Genomic DNA, 14,465 nt, shown 5'->3' on the forward strand with positions numbered 1-14,465 from the left:
AACAGATATTCTGAAAAAAATCAATTACAAGAATATTGGAAAGTATCTTTAAAATACACCTTATTTTCATGACATACAGATTTGTAATGGTTTTGTTCATGTTGAGACTGTTATATATCACTTAATCCAAAAATGTTTTATTTTTGTTAAATTTCACTGTACAATTTTTATGAAATTATGATAAAATCAAATTTTTAAATTAATAAATTTAAAAACCAAAAAAATTAATAAACTAAACATCCAGTCAGTTTTATACAAAAATAAAAATTAATTTAGAAATTTATTGTCAGTTTTTTACAAAAATTAAATTAAAAATAATTTAAAAAAATTAAAATCACTTGCTTTTAGTAACCATCACATGTTTTAGTAATATTCAATAAAAATAGGTTCTTTTATCCGTATAATAAATTAAATTAAAAAAAATTAAAATCACTTGCTTTTAGTAACCATCACATGTTTTAGTAATATTCAATAAAAATAGGTTCTCTGATCCGTATAATAGACAGAAAATTTTATCATCTTTGGCCTCAATCGCCTTTATTACCAAAAATTTTTTTTTATATTTTTTAAATTTATTTTTTAAATTTTCTCTTATTTGTAGTATTACTTCTTAGCTGTCTCTCTTGTGACTGTACTCTACAGCTGGTAGATTGACCACCAGCTGTAGTTTTTCTTTTTTCCCTACTTGTCCTTTTCTCAGTTGCTTCTGTTGGATTGGGTACTACCACTGTACCTCTTTTCTTGTACCAATCTATTAGGCGTTCAACATGCTTCTGAATACACCACCTAAAAAAAAAACAATAATAGAGTTTTCAAAAATAATGTAACACATAATACTAAGTTTAGAATGTTAAAATTATGGATAACGTTTGCTTACATGTTCATTTTATGATAAATGTTCACATTAACTGTGACACATTAAAATGTTTTAATGTTTTATTCAGTTTAATTCACATTAAAATGACATTAACAAAAAATCAATCTTTGTCCATCTTCAACCAAAATGACACACACACTTTCTTCAGTCAATTAACTTAAGTCTTGTGCATAATTAGGCCTAAGGAAATAAACACATTTGTTTTTGTTATACACCAATTGTTTTATTTACCAGTTTAGTTGCAGAGTTAAAAACTCTTGGTTTTTAAAATTTGTAAATTAAAAAAACAGTTTATAATAAAAAAAAGGATTAATAATGAATGAGATAAATAAGATGAGATTTGAAATGATGAATTTTTATTAATGTAGTAAAATTACAGAAATACAGATTACAAGTAAATTAGAATTTTGATATTTTTGGAGTAAGAAATCAAGTTTTACCTGACAGCTCATTAAGTTAGTTTACATGCAACTTCCCCTGGGAAAGGAAAGAATTACTAGCAAGTCCCACACATAAAATTAGCACCTCAAACAACCTAAATAAAGTGGCTACTCTGAACACATCCTATAACACATCTATAACATCCTTCATGGTATTATAGATAATACAAGTGGATTAGATGACAAATTCCCATAGTACTATCATAAGTTGAAGGAATTAAGGAAACTGAAGGAGCATACAGGAGACCTGCCAATGGTGAGGATAGTTCAAAACTTACATAAAATTAACAGGAAACGTTAGCAAGATATTAAAAAACAGGATAGTTTTCAGATGCATTATCTAGTATCATATTTAAATAAAAATATTTAAAAAATATACATTTATGAATAGTTAAATGCCTTATGAGAAGTAAACAGGAAAGCTTAGAAAGGAGGTCTTCTCTGGCTTATGAAGCATTTGAAATATGTGTTAATAGAAATATGAAGTGATCTTAAACTTGGGAGTCCTCTGTCACTTAATTATTCCAACGTGAACATGGTTTAATGATTTCATAGAAAAATATATTACACATAATGTCTCAGAGAGTCATTTTGATAGTATAAAAATTCTACCTTATGTGTTGCATATTGTACAAAATGGCCTTCTGCATGTTAAAGAAAAACAGAAGATAGAAACAGATGAACTACCTCACGAGAAAGTGGAAAATTAGCACAGTACAGAAAGGAATTGAAAAATACATCAAACCGGTCAAATGTCTTTAAAAAAATTGTTTAGAAATTAAAAAAAAGGATATCATTTAAAAATCTAATTTGAAGCATTATGATGAAAAATAGAATTTATAATCGGCAGGAAAGCAGAGTGTTGTCAAATCAGTTAGAAAGGTAAATATACTGTAATAAAAGAAATTTAATTCTATCTTAATATTAACATTTTTTAAGATGGTATTTTATTAACTATATTAAATACTCATTCAATAAGTCTAACCATATCAGCGACAATACTAAGCAAATCAATATGATTTCTGTTATGTATTCAAGATGGTTTGATTTAGGTGGTTTCCAAAATATTCGTGAATAGATATAGTCTTTTAATTTAAAAATCCAGTGTTTGAATTGGTCCATCTGAAAAAAGATAAGATAATTTTAATAAATACGACTAGTAATAATTTTATCTGATAAATTATCTGATTTCACAATGCTGCAAAATTTATCTGAATGTTATTCACCAACCTCTGGAACAGAAAGGTAATGTTTCTGCATTTTACACATTTAACAAAAGTTTAGTTTTTCATAAATTATAATAATTAAAAAGAAAATAGCCTGTAGTTGCCAAAGTCAATAAATAACTGAACAGTTGTGGAGGGCTGGCCAAGAAGACAAATTTTTTTCATAAAAATGGCAAAGTTATTCTTAAAAATAATGAACATTTCATGCTCGGCTTACTGACCATTGAGCCCAATGTATTATTCATACTAGTTAAAAAATATCTAGTTGTACAAAACTTGTACTGTGTAAAATATTATTCAGCTTTACTGGCAAGCCAAAGTTTTCAATTAGTCATACCAGTGCAAAGTTAATCTAACACTAATATAATTATTTATTTCTAAAATCATGAGCATTTTAATAGCAATCTCAAGTATTCGCCAGTTTTTTAATATGCAGATCACATAAATTTATGTTGTTAGTTTTCATTTTTTTTCAATATGAATTCATTTGTTTAATAAGCTATATTAAGAGAAATGTCCAAGACAATTACCTGCTATATAGCAGCCTACAATAAAATATATTACTATTCCCAGAGATCTGCAACCTCCTCTGACTTTCATGCAGAAAGTTATGGGAAGAATCCTCATCGAGTTTCATATTTGTCACAAGTTACAAAATTCATCATAAAAAACATATTTGCATATAAATTAACTGTAATTGGGCATGAAGCCCGTAATTATTAAAACAATAAATAAACAATTCATGCCAAAAAAAAAATCATTTGAACAATATAAATTGGTGCAAATTATGCTATTGACAAGTGTTTATTTCATAACAAAGTACAATTAAGGCAGTTAATAAACAGAAAATTATATAAAACAGTATCTCTGGTTACCATATTTCTACTTAATTAAATGTTATACATTTTGAACCAACTTTTGCCATATGTAATTACAAAAATTGAATAAATAGGATGAATATAAATTGTAATTCAAAATATAATTAATCTGGGTGGCAGATGAGAGTGAAACATGGTGAGGGGGGTTATTTCATCACTACTCATCAATTAAACAAGCCTATCATAACACATGGATCATTATAATAAAAACAGTTTAGAATTTTTTTAGTAACTAATAACTATAATAAATCCAGCCTTCTTTAAAAAAACACAGTTCATTACAAAAATTTAAGACTCCCAAATGTATTAGAATCAATAACAATTAATCTCTAAAGTCAGTAAATTCAGATATCTTGGGAAACAATCATACCCAAAATCTCTGAATAAAAATCAATAAACAAACACACAAACTAGAACTCACCTGAAAAATCTACAATAAAAAATCCATCTCCTTCAACACAAACATCCACCAATACAAGACCATTCATATTATGGGACATAATCCATGCTGTGCATCAGATTTTCAAAAAAAATAAAAATAAGAACATTAGACAGAAAACTAAACAATATAGCAATGAATTTACTCAAGTTTGCTCTAAACTTGAAATCTTCAACCGCTTTGGCAACTCAATGATAATGTGAAAACTAGATAATTTCTCCAATAGTAACAATTTGTGATAAGACTCAATATGGTTGAGGAAAGAATTGATATCCTAGAAAAAGGCCTTGAATTTTATTGTGAAGATTTGTATTCTGAAGTCAAGGATAGTTAAAAAAAATATTATTAGAAATCTTGATTACTGGCAATTTAGTTTTTGGCATGATCTGTAGGTTTCAGTTCTTGAACGCACGTTACTTTGTAGGAGAAAAGTTTCAGTCAACGAGAAAAATGGGTTCCTGTACTGAAAGAATCATTATGTTTCTTGCAATTGATTCCAATAATCAAAGCATGTTCAATCACAACTCAACAACCGACATCTTGGTTTATTACTGAGCCATGTCCAACAAACCCACAGAGCAACCAACCTAATACCGAAAGAACAAATGCTAAAGCATACTGTACAGCAATTTGCCGAACGCACTGTGTTAACAGATTTGATAGTCCATATTTACATGTAACAAGCTGAAGGATGGTGGTGTTCTGGTTGCAATAAATAATTTAAAATTTGTTAAATCATAAGTTACTATTCTGATTTACTAGTTGCATTGGTATTGATGGTCTTTGTAAACTATTACTTGATAACTTCAACATAACTGGTAACAAGTGGGTTAATCTTAACTTTTTTACAACTCAAGGCCATCATAATAATGTTGAAATATGTTCATATTTCATCTGATTTTTGAATTATAATCTTAAGCAACTTAATAATGTAATAAATTCTGAAGAAAACATTCTTAATTTTTAATAATCTCTGTAATATTGAAACTCAAGGTAGTATTTTTGATTGTGATGATTATCATTCACCAAATGAAAGTATTATCTGAAATACATTATCCCAAATTCAAACATAATGTTTATATCTCTGACTTTAAGCATTCAAATTATGGGTCTATTGTTAATGAACTTAATTTACTATTAGTTAAGTAATAATTGCAACTACTGATATTAATTTATTTGTTAATGAATTTAATTCATGTGTAAATGAATAGTTAATTGTCATGTACCAAAGGTATCAAAAATATTAATTTTCCAAATTACTGAAAAATGCAATATTTAACAAAAAATATATTAAATAAAATATATAATACAAATTATTATAGATTATTTGGTAAAGAACAAACACTTTGTAGACAATTACCTATTCATGATGAAAAGGCTTATATCAATAATGTTGAAGATAAGATAATGTTGATGATCAAGTTAATTCAATTGATAGTAGCAGATCATTTCCAACAACCGTGCTTTATGACAGGGAAAGAGCAAATAAGCCTCAGGATATTGTTCACTAAAGGATTTGCTAGTGTTTATTCTATTAATGATCTTTTGTCTACTGAAGTAGAATATGATTTAATGATAGTTTTAGCAAAATATCTTTTAATGAGGGTGAAGATTTTGATTGCATAAAGGATCTTGATAAAAACACTAGTTTTTACTAATAACAAAATTAGAAGTAAAGTCAATTCTTTACTCCAATTTTGACAAAGTTATAAAACAAATCACTTGCTACCGATACATTTCTTGATAATTGTAAAGTAAATTACATTACATATATATATACACATTATTTATATATATATGGTGATTCATCTGATAATAACTATCATCCTGTAAACCAAGTTTATGTTTGAAAAATTAAGTGATCAACTTGTTTGTAATAAATTGGCTCCATATTTGAGAAAATTTATCACACAAAAACAGCAGAGTTTTTTATCTGGCACATCTGCACAAACTAATTTATCTGTTTCTCTCTTTTTATTAGTATTCAACTATAATTGATTGTACATCTTTTGTTACCTAATTTTTATTTCAACATACTTAACTGAACACTTGCCAATTATTTTTGTTTATCAAGAGATTGTAATATATGTATGTATACCTACTAACAGATTGGCTATAGTATGTAAGGAAAATAATTCAAGACTAGACATATTAGTCAAAAAGGAATTAAAAAGACAATTGATTTATGAATAATTTTTAAAAATTGTAACAAGAATACAATATGTATTTTGTTCCAGTCTTTTATGGATTTTCAGCAAGTAAAGGCATCATCCATTGATTATTTAATCATTTATTATTCCCATTAACCTAATTTATACATATAAGTGAATTAATTTAATTATACATTGAATTAATTTGTTACTTACCTGGAATTATATTTGTAAAATTCTACAATAGGAATTTCCTGTTATGTTGTTAAAAAGATACCAATAATATTGTAAAATTATAATAATTTTGGTAGAAATATGTTATAACAGAAAGCAGACAATTTTGAAATGACAAAAAAAAAAGTTGTAACTCTGTGAAATGAAATAAAGAATTTGTGTCTGTGGAAATGAAAGTAAATTTTATAAGGTTTATTTACAACAATAGTTTTATTATTATTATTATTCATTTAATGTTAACAATGAAGAAATGTTATATTACTGATTACTTCCAAGCCACTAAATTAGTTGTGAAACCTTTTTAATTTTTACAGCAATTTTTTTTAAAAAGCAACTTAATGGAAAATATTTATTTTTATATCACTTTAAATATTTTTCTCATATTTCTTGACAGTCCAGTTTTCCATAATTTTGTTGAGATTATATAAAATGTTTCTGTATATTTAGGAGTAGTTTTAATTGTTTCAAAATTTTTTTCAATTTTTTTAATGGTTAGCTCAATATTTTAACCAATTAAAAAAATAAAAAATTGCTATTTTGGTTCCAATAAAGTAGGAATTTTTTTCTAACTATTGTGTTATAATTACAGTATGTAGTATTCATTATTTCAATAACCATGTGATTGAAAATAAGGTTATGAAAGAAAGAATTACTATCAAGACTGGCTGTCAATTTGTTAGAAAAATATACAGTTGTTTCACAGCAAAACTGGTACACAGACAACCACTACTATACTGTTAGATATTTGGGTGAAGCTAATAAAGTATGCTATATTTTACTTGTGGACTGATAAAGTTAGTTGGAAATTACATTTTTTGAGCATACACAAATACCAGATTATTTCAAAGAACTCTGCCAACCAGGATGAGAAAAACCGGTGTAGTTTTACATGAGGAAACCCAGGCATCTATTTTTGGGATGTGATTCTTATGCACATTATTTTGTGAGGATCAACAAACACCATAACTAAAGGAACAGCTAAGAATTCTTGTATCTAATTCGGTTATTTTGACAGTAACAACTGATTTATTTTTTCAGGAACATTCCTGTAATTCTGACAACAGGATACAAAATCCTTGATAAAATTTAACTAACCTTAATAAATTTTATAATGAGCATTCCAATCCTTAACTAAAAACAAACCTCAAAATGTAGCAAGAATGGATAAAGCCATCCTGCAAGTACAAAGAATATTATGATATATGCAAGACTATAGGTCTATCATATGACAGAAAATTCTATCATGAGCACATGTGAAATCTGTTTCAATGCTGCTCAATATTGAAAAAAAAACCTCGATAAGCCTGCACAGGGTTCAAAGAACTTGTTTAAACTATTCAAACTTCATCTTTTAACATCAGTACTGATGATGAATCACAGGTTTATGACTGAAGTTCTGAGATAAAGCAATAGTTATTGTAGTCGGCATCGAACATCACTGTGGCCAAAGAAAGAAAGTTTTCATATATTTATCAATGTTGATTTCCTTCTGTGATGCTGTATCATTCAGTTTTTTCCACCAGATCAAACTGTGACTAGACAATTCTAAGATGTACTGAAGCTGCTCTGCAAGGACATCCAATGCAAATGACCTGAAAAAGTGGTAGAACAAACCTTGGTTCCTGCATTATAAAAATGTGCCTATCCATATATAAATTTTTGCCTCTACTACACAGTCATTGTAGACTCAACTTAGCAGACAACACCTCACAAAACTTCTTACCGCTTCCTAAGTTGAAACTGAAGCTTATCGGAAAATGTTTTGAGACCAATGAAGCGATTTAGACTTAATCACAGTATGTAATGAATACTCTGACTTTTGTATTTCCTACTGTAAAAAAAACAGTGGGATCACACTGTCCACACAGAAGCCAATAATTTTTAATTTTTTTTTTAACTTTTTAAAGGCTAATTCCAGAAACTTTTGGATAGTAACTTGCATATAAATTGTAAAGTGTATGAATATTTCATACATATTTTTTCAATGAATATTAGTTTCTAAAAAATTATTTCTGTCTGTGCAATTTTCTAGGAATTCAAAATTCTGACTTAAGGTTCAAATTGAACATCAAGATTAAAGGGTCTTATGCTTTTTGATCTCAACTGGAGTTTTTCCAAAATAGTGGTCAAAGTGTAAAAAGGGACCAGTTTTTTTGAGAATTTTAAAATTCTTACAAGATCAAAAAGTAAAATAGTAATATTTGAAGAACCAAACTTCTCTATATTTTCAGAAAGCAAGTCCAATTATAACACACATATATATATGTGTGTGTTCAGGAATTGATTCAGGACACCATTTTGTGATTTTCAACAAAAAAATTTCTCAGGAAAAGGTAAATCTACTTTAATTAAATTTAGCAAATCTAAAGACTAGCGCCTACATTCTAAAATATAAAAAATCTTAATTTTTTAATCTTCAATATCTTTGTAATTATTTGTTTGATCAAATTTTTACTTTTACAAAATTTATTAAAAATTTTATTTTGAACAAAATGACATACACGAATTGTAAAAATCTGTTGTTAAAGAATAAAGTTATTGCAATCAATTAACCAGACAGTGCACTTGCACACCATAATGCAAGTTTATAACATTTTGCCAGTTTTTATTTCCTCCACTAAATGTAGTAAAAAACAATACTAAATTAATACAAATTATAAGCTTGCATTATAGTGCACAAGCGTACTGCCGGGTTAATTGTCTGCAATAACTTGATTGTTTGTCAATGGATTTTTGCAAATGAGGTGTCATTTTGTTCTAAATAAAATGCTTAATAAATTTTATAATAAGTAAAAATTTATCAAACAAACAATTACAAATATTGAAGATTAAAAAAATTAAGGTGGCTGCCATTTTGATGGTAACATTTTTTATTTTGTAGAATAAGACAAGATTTGCCAAATTGAATTCAAGTAGGTTTACCCTTACTAAGCTTATAGTAGAGTTTGAGTTCATTTGTGCAATTTTCCTGTTAGTACAAGTAGACAGCTGTACTGCATAACCATTTTGAATCTGGTTTGTTATTGAAGTAATTCAATACTTATTTTTGAATGAAGAATATGTTGATATGGTGTGTATGTATGAGTGTGAAGGCAGTGCTACGGCCGCTGTTGAAGATTATCAACGTTTTCCTAATCACAGAATCCCAAATACAATAACTATTAATGTGGTATTTTGTATGTTACAGGAGATAGGATCTCTTCCTAGCAGTAATCATATCCCTTATGACCGTTCTCTCTACATGATGATAATGTCAATGAAAGCATTATTATTGCTGTTGTGCGTAGTCTTGGTGTCAGCCCAAGATGTCTTTCTAACCAGTTGAGTTTTACAAACTAAAGTATGGAGGACACTTAAGAATAAACCTTTATCCGTTATCATAAACAAAAAATACATCTACATGCAGGAGAGCCTGCCCTTCGTATGGTGTTTTGCAATTAGTTAAATGCTCGACAAATCTTCAAGTACATTTTATTTAAAGATGAGTCAGTTCTCTTGCGATGGCATAAACAATATGAGAAACCAACACTCACAGGTAGAAATGAACCCCATGCAATGGTGGAACGTTAACTTTCAACAGCAACTTGCCACTTGATTGGACAGTTTATTTTCCAAGGGCACTTAACAGGCAAGGGGGTACTTACAGTTTCTTCAAGAACAATTATAATCATTACTAGAAGATGTTCCTCTTGCAACACGACACCAGATGTACTTCCAGCATGATGGCATGTCCCCACATCTCTCTCCTATTGTTTCTGCCTACTTAAATCTGCAATTCCCAGATAAATGGATTGGTAGAGGCGGTTCACAATCCTGGCCACTCAGTTCACCCGATCTTACACAGATGGATTTTGTGTATGGGGTTGGATGAAGTGTTAATGTTTTTGTAAGTTGAAAGTAAATACCCAAGAGGAGTTACTTGCCCATATTATCGATGCTTTTGCGCTGTTGAACAGCTCCAATGAACTGAAAACAGCATCACAAGTAACCCACATATGCAGCAAATGCAATGATGTAAATGGAGACATTTTTGACAATTCATTGTAAATTTTATTAATTTTTTACATTAAAAACAATTTTCCAGTTAAATTTAGCTTTGTATTTAATTACTAATCGCTTTCAGTTTATTTATACTATTCTGTTTAGAATTAAATTTTCAACAGGTTTTATTGAAGAGTTTTACTTGTTTATTTGCAACTGAATGAAGTTATTGCAAGTCAAACATAAAAAAGTGAATTTTTCACTGATTTTCTAAAAAAAACTACAGACATCACAGTTCTCATACTCCATCAATTTGTAAGACTGAATTTCATATGAAACCATCAAATTAACTTATATTTTAGCATTCCAAGCATTTCTGTATAGCTTCATATGTGTGTGTGTGTGAAAATAAATCATTTTTTGATTAACAGTTTCAAATAACAGTACTATACAAAGTTAACTAAACTTCATTTTGGCCAAAAACGCTTACACATTAAATACACAGTATAAGTTTGTTACACGGTAAAACAATTAAATTTACACCCGAGATGAGTAATTGCAAAAGTTGTAAAACTTCCCTCAACAAAGAATATCTATCAAAACTAGTAGTAAATCAGGTGACAAAATCAATTCATTCTAAGCCTATGATCGTATTATTTAACTTGAGTAACTTAATATTTTCTATTAGTTTATAAAAAAAATTAAATTAAGTGTACGTGTTTTTGTTTGTAAAGAATGACTGATATCATTAATAAAAAATAAATTTAATTGCTGCTATCTTTAAAAAAAACTGAAAGTGATTATCATTTTGCCGAATATTTATGGTTTCGCACTCATAGTAGAATTTTCAGAGAACGTAATCCCACAAATAATGAGCAATACTGTAAAAACACATTAAATTTCTAAGTTGGAGTTCATCTATATAAAAATTATTCATGTAAAATAAACAGCAATAAAACAATAAACTGATATAAAAAGATGAAAACAATAAACTGATAGGGTAAAAAAAAATATTTCAAATAACTGTTCATTCTTGTTTACAATGTACATCTATATAATAATAGTAATAATAACTAAACCTGGTACCTGGTCAATAAATGTGCTTGAATTTCATCTACTTGTACTGTTTAAAAATTAATATAAACATAATAAAATCTTCATCATAATAATTATTTCTGTTACAGTAGTTCTTTTTGTAAAACTTCATTTACATATTTATATATTTTCAGAATAGGCAATCAAAAATTTATAATAATATTAACATCTTTGCTGGTTTACAATATAAACTCTATGAATAATCATACGCCTAGGAACAAATTAAAAATGGAAAAAAATGGCAGAGTTTCACTTTATAAAATATTTTTTTTTTTTTTTAATATGGTACTATTATTACAATAATAAATTATTATTTATTGGTCAAACTAATGAAATCACACTCTCTCGCTCTCTTCCTATATATATATATATATATATATAAAATTTATTTATTATTTATATTCATATATGTTCTTACTTTGAATATTATATAATATATAATAATAATGGTTTTTATATCCACATGTAATGCAGATTTTTTTTCATTTTTATATATATAATATAGGTATTATTATTATATAATTATTTATGTAACAAATTATTTATATTATTACAACATTTATTTATACTAAATTAAAAATTACTTATTAACAATAAAAATAATAAAATATAATAATGAAAATGAAATTGCAGAAAGTAATATTAATTCATAATAATTTAAAAAAAAAAAAATGTATATTAAATAAAATAATCAATCATTATATTTTTATATTTTAAGTTTGTATCATACAGAAATAAAAATTATAACATTAAATAATATTAAATGTCAAAAAATAAAAATAAAAAAACAGAAAAACAATTAACCGCCCTATTGTAGGCTACCCTGTTTTTATTGCTGAATAAGATATAGTATAAAGTAATAAATACTACATTATGTATTTTTATTATTTTCTTAATACAAATTAAAATTTAATTACTGTATCTTACTTAGTATGTGATAATTATATTCAAAATTATTTATAATAATAATTAACTTGAAATTTCAATACATATTCTTTAAAGAGAAAAAATATTTAAAATGTGTGTTCAAATAAAAACTCCATAATATAATACAAGCACCATGTTTCAATATTTTCAAGTTTAATCGTAAATGGCACAACTTAGCATTTATATTTTTAGATATAATTTAAATTTATATTTTATTTTGTGTTTAAATTACATATTTAATTATATTCCATCTAATACTTAAAACAATTGTAAATTTTAATAACACAGCATACAAATTATAAATCATCATAAGCTTCTGAAAAATTTACATGTATACTTTATATTAATAGAATTAATGATGTTCAGAAATTAAGACTATAAAATACTAAAAAAGATTCAAAGGTTTCAGTGATAATTAATGGTAGAGTCAAATGAGAAATATGAAAATCTTTGACAACTTACAGACATTTAATAAAAAAAAAAGCAGCCTTCAGAATACACGCTACAGCATAATTATACTGTTAGTTCATACCCCCTGTACATGAACTGCCAGTGTAGATATTGCTGTAATAGTTCACCCAGGCCATGATGTTAATTTAATTTTTAATAAAAATTTTATAGGATTAAATACTTAAAGGAACTACATGAAAGAATACCAATTTAAGTAAAACTTAACAATACTCAAGAGCTATATTATCAAGTAAGGTAATATTCAGACTATGGTGCGTAACTTGGATAAACTCAGAAATAATTTTTTTGACAAATTATCTAAACACACATTACAATTATTTAAACTGTCATAAAATTACAAGATATAACTACTACAAAAAATATATAATTAAAAAAAGAGAAAATAAAAACAAAACAAACAAAAAGCTATAATTAATATACAATTAATAAAAAATGTATCATAAATATATCATAATAATAGATTAACAACATGAAGGTAACAACAAAATGTTTTTAATCTAAAAAAAAATATTTTGAGTTTGTACCTTAGAAGTTTTTTTTTATTATTTAAATAACACATTTCCAATTTATTCACAAAAAAAAAGAAGAAAAATCTGTACATTTATCCCAAGTCTCCATATCCCCCCAAAAAAATGTACAGCATAATTTAATTGTAACCTACACCTAAAAGAATCTATACAATAATCACAGTTCATAAGATTTTTTCTAAATCACATTTGAAATTCAACAATGTAACAAAAAAAAAGAAAAGAAAAACAATACATTTATACATATAATGAAATCAAAATTATTATCTAATAATAATATATTACAATGTTATTGCTACATTCAATTTCAATAATAAATTGCATTTAAAAAATGAAAACAATTTTTTTTCTTATAAAAAAAACCTCATGAACTGTAACAAAATTAATTAATCAATAACAATTAATTAAATACTTGATATATATATATATATATATATATATATATATATATATATATATATATATATATCATGTGTGTGTGTGTGTATTATATATATAAACTATTAATTACAAAATTTATTTTACATAAACAATTAAAAATAACTTAATAACATGAGCACGTAGTTACTAATTCTTCATCACGTTTTTAAAATATATTTATATAAACAATTTATTTTTCTCTTGTTTATACTTGCACTCACTCTCTGTATCATCACTTTCACACACTTTCAAATTCTTTTTAAGAAAATAACTAACAACTAATTCTAACTATGTTTTAATTAAATATATTGCAATAATAATCAATATGTCCATTTGAAAAAAGATTTAAACATGCAACAATGGGCGTTTTAATATACTGAACATAAATTATTTATTCACTTTTACATATATTATTAGCCCAATTACATAAAACTGGTTTATGTATAATAAAGAATAATAATAATAATCAGACCTTTCATCGTAATAAAAAAAAATTAATAATAATAAAAACACACAATGAATAGGTAAAAAATAATATAATTAAAAAAAACTGATAATAATCATAATAAAAGCAAGAAAATTAAAAATAAAATTAAACATATATAATATTTATATACTTTTATTTATATTTATATGCGAGGGAAGGTCCGGAAATCACAAAAAGTGATTGATTGTACGATATTTACAAAAGGCCCGTGGGTCCAATAAATACAATATGATGTTGGCCATTTCTACTTCACAGTCGAAAAGCTCTGAGCTGCAGTTTGGTTTGATGCTACCCATGAGGTGAATACATCTCT

General features: G+C 26.3%; 1 pseudogene; it reads right to left on the reverse strand.

Annotated features, from left to right (window-relative positions):
• Positions 1–244: 244 nt before the first annotated feature.
• The window catches only part of LOC142323939 (sphingomyelin phosphodiesterase 4-like), a 65,990-nt pseudogene continuing 51,769 nt past the window's right edge, over positions 245–14,465 (reverse strand).

This window comes from Lycorma delicatula, chromosome 4 (genome assembly GCF_047948215.1).
Source record: "Lycorma delicatula isolate Av1 chromosome 4, ASM4794821v1, whole genome shotgun sequence".
Taxonomy (NCBI): Eukaryota; Metazoa; Arthropoda; class Insecta; order Hemiptera; family Fulgoridae; genus Lycorma; species Lycorma delicatula.